This window comes from Emydura macquarii, unplaced genomic scaffold (genome assembly GCF_026122565.2).
Source record: "Emydura macquarii macquarii isolate MOO-44397 ecotype Brisbane River unplaced genomic scaffold, CSIRO-AGI_Emac_v2 contig_3546, whole genome shotgun sequence".
Lineage (NCBI taxonomy): Eukaryota > Metazoa > Chordata > Testudines > Chelidae > Emydura > Emydura macquarii.
Window position 1 is genome coordinate 1 of NW_027133683.1, and position 6,650 is coordinate 6,650.

The 6,650-nt window shown below is 45.3% G+C and overlaps 1 pseudogene; it reads right to left on the reverse strand.

The window, feature by feature from the left end:
* Nucleotides 1–4,993: 4,993 nt before the first annotated feature.
* LOC137145544 (olfactory receptor 9S13-like) lies at nt 4,994–5,933 on the reverse strand (annotated as a pseudogene).
* Between the last annotated feature and the right edge of the window lie 717 nt (nt 5,934–6,650).

Here is a 6,650-nt window from a genome sequence, read left to right on the forward strand (position 1 = left end):
GAACTCATAGAATCATGGAATCATAGAAGATGAGGGTTGGAAGAGACCTCAGGAGGTATCTAGTCCAAACCCCTGCTCAAAGCAGGACCAACCCCAACTAAATCATCCCAGCCAGGGCTTTGTCAAGCCAGGACTTAAAAATCTCTAAGGATGGAGGCTCCACCACTCGGCATATTAAGACCAAATTTGGATTCCATGGAAATCACTTGGGTTTAGCCCCTCACTTCAAAGGGATTAGGATTTGGCCAATAGCCTATATACACAAATCATCCAGATTTGGCTGAGAGTTCCCTGGAGAAAGTGAGTATGATGGAGATGTAAGGGTCTGATTTCCCAACTCATCGAGATCACCACCAAGGTAGACTAGACCCACTGCAATCATCAGTTTAACACTGATGAGGTTCTGGTCCAAAGTCTCTGCACTCAGTAAAGACCTAAACCCTGGTGTAAGTTACTTGTCTGCGGTCATTATGTTCTAGCCTGGGTATAGGTGGAAAAGTGCCATCACATGCTCTGATCTGTTATTCCATAAACCATCGCGAGTCGATCTACTCACTTACAAGCTGAGAAAGGTCTCAGAGGTTGATCTGTTAGTAGTATTAGGATACCATCTTTGTGCATGGTTGTGTTCATTACATATATGACAGAGAAAGAACGTGATTAGACAGAGACACGGGCAAATAGGACCGTTCCTTGTCTTAACACACAACCCCATAATGATAGATTTCTATTTGATTTTGGATTATGTTAGCTGGGTAGCTAGATAACAATTATTCTATGCAAATTATTGAGCTTCTTTTCCTGTTAATGATTGTCTGTGTTCAGATCATGATTTTCTTAGAAGTACTCCTTATTAAATATTATTTAACGAGGATTTTTTTATGACTGTATCTTACTCCATCGCTCATTTACAAAGAGCTCATCATAAGGATTCGGTGTTTGAACTTTGAGCTGTTTGCACTGGATACATTTTAAATATGTTCTGGTTTGCTTCTCTAAATAAATGGAAGTTTCACACTCAGGTTCCTGAAAAATCAAGGGGCCAATTCTCAACTGCTTTAATTTGTCCTATATCTATTGATATCAATAGATGTCTGAGAATTTACATGTAATTTGGACGATGTGGTGCAAACACCTGTGATTATGAATTTAATACTCACTTTGAGTATTCTGTGCAATGACCCTGATCCCACAAGCCACTTCAGCCCATTCTTCACTTTAAACATCAGATTGGCCCCATTCAAGGTTTAAAGATGAACTCCTGCTTAAATTCCAGCTGGTTATGGGTTAGGGTTATGGATAGGGTTTAAGGCTAACACCAAACTGGTATCAGAAGCTGACACTACCCCCATTTCTCTCCTTTCCCTGGCTATTAAATAAAGTCAAATAAAACTACAATTGGTGCACTAGAATTACTCTCCCCTTCTGTGGTCTGAATGCTTTACATAAAATAACAAGCTTATCGCAAAGCCAGAATCTCCGGGTCTTCTTCTGCAGACTCACCAGCCCATTATATCCCTTCATCCCCAACCTCCTGGAGGTCCCGCTCACCAGCAATGTCATCCCCAAAATGTTGACCAATGTGGCGAGCAATCGGGAGACCAGGTCCTTCCTAGTTTCCACACCCAACCCTACTTCTGTTTCCTGGTGGACTTCATGGACTTCTTCCACCTGGTTGTCAAGTCCTTCAACTGCTGTGTGATCATCTGAGACCTGCTGCAATACGCCTCTGGCTGCCGGTTGTCACATAGTGAGGCCCACCTTTTGCAAAAGCACATCAGTGACTAAGCCCTGGTCTGCACTTACTTGGAAATTTGGTGGCAGTCGACAGGAGTTATGCAGGAAATTAGCAGGAGGTTTCTAACCATCAGAACAGGAAGGTTCTGCAAGAGCCTCCTAGTCAGAGTTGTGGGCGAGCAACTTAAAGAGCGAGGTGGAGAAATTTCCAAGTGGGATTGTAGGAGGTGGTTGTTTGTGATGGTGGGGGCAGTAAAAGTTCCACGTTCCCAAAGCTCATGCTTCAGGGTTTCAGATGGCCATCGGCAGGGGTCAGGAAGGGATTTCCACCCCGCCTCCTCATCAGTGCAATTGTTAGAGCTTGCAGTAAGCATCTCCCAGCCCTCCCCGTAATGCCCCAGTAAAACCAGAGAAGACCCTACTTTACAGCATCCCCATTTCAGCCTCCCCCAGTATAACGCAAGCTATGAATTTAAATGGATAGTTAAAGGAAAGCAAAAAGTGAGGTGGATGTTCTTAATTCAGATTAAACCAGATTATTCTGAGTTAGTTTAAATCAATTAGTAATAGGTTTTAGTTGACCTGATATCAGCTTCTTTGAGACCAAAGTAAGTTTGTCCACACACTGGTTTAATTATGTCACTTTAATAGCCAGGTCAAGTTATGCCAGTTGCTAAGGCCTAAATTGTTAAGAGAGGAACATTTTCATACTGTCCTGCAGCAAAAAGCAGATTTATATTTTCGACAGACAGGCAGACAGCGAGATAAATGTAAGAAGTGACTGTGAGGATAGATTGTTAGATGCACAGATCGAGCTGGCCAGTGCTTAATTTCTAATGAAAGAGGTGCCAGGGCTCAAATGATTTTTTACTCCCATAACTGGTGTGGCACAAATTAAGGACTGGATCTGTCTGAGTTGAAAAGAAACAAAAAACGCTTTAAAATATTTTGGGTGGGCTTTTTTTTTCTCTTACATAAAGAAACAAGAAAAGATAAAACAGTCCTTTACAGTTCTTTTGTAGCGCCCGTTATCCATCCCCCCGACTGGCCTGTCCCTGGAGACTGGGCCAGACCAGAAGCCCCTACTGCCCCCCAGCAGGGTCTCCCTCAGAGCCGCCTTCTTTGCAGATCACCTTTAAAAGGAGATTCTGGCCACTTGCTTGGCCTTGCTCTAGTGTCTGTCTTGAAGAGGAGTCAGAGCTTTCCTTCACCTGTGCATTGGTAGATCACACCTTCGCTACGCCTTGAAACATTTTAACCACATCCCTTCTCTTTTCACAGAACTAAAGAAAAACTCATCTCATGACGGGCAGGCAAAAGGAACACACTGTGTCTTTGTTCTTTGCTAACATGTGTATCACATGTAATTTAACTTTCAGGCTGGCCCAGAGACCCAGAATCCCATCTCAGGCAGATACACAGGCCTAAATACGTCTATGAACTTACATTACATGCTTAAACCCTGACAGATATAGTATACTGGACTGTCAGAAAGCCTTTGAGAAGGGCCTTCAAAGGGAAAACATGTGTCCGGTTTTATCCTGGCCAGTCGGCTTTTTCCAGCTTTCAGAAGGCAGCAGCGTCCCGTGAGTTCGAGGAGGGAGAGATGGATTGTCATCACTCCTGGGTCAGAGTTTCAGGCCAGATGGGGAACACCAGATCACTGGGTCTCAACGTCTTTACATCCCAGGCCACCAACCCAACCCACCGATTGAAACTAGACCGAAGTAGGACCACCCACAGGAGACTAAACAATGATGTGCCAGAGACAGAGATTGGCAGGGATGGACGGCATGGAAATGATGAAGTGAGAGACACGCAGAGAACCTTGGCGAGTGACCCATGCCCCATGCAGCAGAGGAAGATGCAAAGCCTCCAAGGTCACCACCAATGTGAACGGGGCGATGCCCTGCCCTCCACCCCATCACAACAGCAACCCCATCACACAATTCCACTCGCAGATTTGCCCAGCTCTTCCTTCAAACGAATTGTTTATCCCGACAACTCCAAGTGGGCTTGAGGGTGTCAGAACCTGCTGCTAGGACTCCTGGGTTCTAGCCTCGCTCTGGGAGGGGGCGAGGTCCATTACATACAAATACGACGTCATCCAGACTTCAGTCCCAGCTGCACAAGAGTCTGTCTCTGGCCATCACCGGGTTTGTTCTTCACTGCCAGCAGAGAACAGGAGATCAGGACATGGATCTCTGGAGGTAAGAGTGAGACCACCTTTGCCCAGGTAACCCTCTTGAAATGCAGCTGCACAAAAAGGGCAGAGATGGGCGGCAGCCTCCCCGCACGCACACTCGGTTTGCTCTCCTACCCTCTGTGCACACACACACGCTCACACACTGAGCACTGTCACACTGGCTGTGCACACGCACCTCGGCCTAGATTCACAGAGGGATTTAGCTGTCGTGATGATCAGAGTCATGACTACTAACTTCTAGGTGCCTTGAAAATCCCTGGGATTCACAAAACCTTAGTTAGGTGCTGAGTCTTCCCATGCAAGGAATGCAGGGAGATAGTTGTCTGAGAACAGGATTTGCAAAGCAAGCACACTGGGTGGCCCCTCATCTTAGCTAGGCAATGTGAGTTACCAAGGAGAGAGGGTTGTGCTAAGCCCTGCCCCTTTCAGGGATTTCTGTTCAGGATCCTCTGCTGTGAATCCGTTCCTGGAGTCTGGTGCCTACGGCATTTCTTGCAAAGGGCTGGGGGATGGGAAGGAAGTCTTCTCTTGTTGCTTTTAGCCCGGTAGTCCAGGTACTCACCTCAGATGTGGGAGTCCACTGGTTCAAATTCCCCATCTGCTGAAGGCAAGACGTGATTTGAACAAGGCTCTGCCACCATCCCATAGCGCTAACCAATAGGCTATGGGATGTTCTCATGCTGGGGGTCTCTTTTGATGCATTGCCATATTGAATAAATAACTAAAGCTTCACTGGAGATGGTGGGGTCCAGACCCAAGGTCTCTACATTCTGGGTGAGTGCACTAATGAGCAGGGATAGAGCCATTCTCGTTCACTTTCTCTCATTCTTCCTTTCCTCCCTCCCCTCCACCTTGCCCATGACTCTTTTTATTCATCCAAGTGCAACACCTTGAAGAGGAGAGATGGAGGGAGCCAAAACCAGAGAGAAAGACCAGCGAGCTGTTGTGTACATGTCCACCCACATATCTCGAGAACTCATTGTGTCACAGCTGGACAGAAAATAAGGAAGAAAAACAATGAAACCGTTTGTCATAATTTGGTTTTTCTTTTTACCCCAGATTTTTTGTGCAAATTAAGAAGAACCCTGACACCCTCTGTTCTGTCTGTATGTTCAATGGGAAGGTTAATTTTTGGAAGATTTTGTGGCCCATAGTCTTTCTCAAAGCCTCTTTCACATCCTTGTTTCTAAAGCTGTAGATGAAAGGATTCAACATGGAAATGTTGAAGGTAGAAAACACTGATACACCATGTGGAAGGTGCAGGTGGAGAAGGCTCTGTGTCTGCCCTCGGCAGAGCAAATCCTGAGGATGGTGGAGATGATATAGATGGAGGAGATGAGCACAATCAGGGCAGTGTCGCTATGATGAGGAGGCATAGGATAAACATCACAAGATTATTGACATACGTGTCGCTGCAGGACAGACTAATCAGGGGAGGGCCATCACAGCAGAAATGATCAATCTCATTAGACCCACAGTAGCTCAGCATAAAGGTGCAGCCTGTTTGCACCATGGAATTCACAGAGCCGCAGATTTACGACCCTGCCACCAGCTGAACGCAAACCCATTTGTACATGGTGACGGGATACCAGAGCGGGTTGCAGATGGTGGTGTAGTGATCATAGGCCATCGCTGCCAGGAGGAATCCTTCGGTGGTGAGGAAGAGAATGAAGAAGAAGAATTGGGTGGCGCACCTGTTGTAGGAAATGGCTTTGTTCCCTGCTAGGAAGCTCACCATGGCTCTTGGGGCAAAGGTGAAGGAGTAGCAGAGATCTAAGAGTGACAGGTTCATGAGGAAGAAGTACATGGGGGTGTGGAAGAGAGAGCTGGCTCTAATGAGGAGGACCAGGAAGATGCTCCCCATCATAGTTACTGTGTAAATCACCAGGAATATCACAAAGGAGATCATCTGACGAGCTGGACCATTTCCAAAACCCAGCAAGGTGAATTCCATGAGTGCTGTGCGGTTCCCCAATCTCACTGGCTTCATGGCTGTTAATCCCTTGGGAAAAGGAATGAGATACAGATTAAAGAAAGGGCAAATGAAGAAGATGTAAATGAAGGGCTTAGTGAAAAGAAAAAGGATGGTGATGGGGAAAATAGCCAGGTCTGAGGGCTTGGCAGATCAATGTTCATTTTCCAGCTCTGCCACAGACTGTCTGTGAGGGATTGGCCCAGTCTCTTGGGATGGGATTTCCAAAGCAGCCAAAGAGCATTGTGTGCTCAACTCACATTCCATTTCAATAGGATTTGGTCACCTCAGACAAGATTTATAAAAGTGTTTATGGGCCTATTAGAATTTTCAAAAGCACCTAGGTACCAAAATCTCACTGATTTCAAGGTCAGAAGGAGCCATTCTGATGAATACCTTTTATCCTAAATACTGAAATACACTAAATTGATCATAAATACCCTTAAAAACTTGGGGTCTCTCCCTTGAGCTTTTGTGAAAATTTTCAGCTTTGCTATTTCTGCCTCTCAGTTCCCCTTTCTGAAAATGAAGATAACGTTATTTCCTGATCTCAGAGGGTGCTGTGATGATAAATTCATTAATAATTTAAAATATTTTGGAAGTGCTCAAATGCTATCCTTACAAGGGATACAAAAAGTAACTTGTGAGTGATTTTCAAAAAGAGACACTCAACTCCCATTGACTTTCTATAATATTTGGGTGCTTAATTCACTAAAGTTCTATTGAAAATCTCAT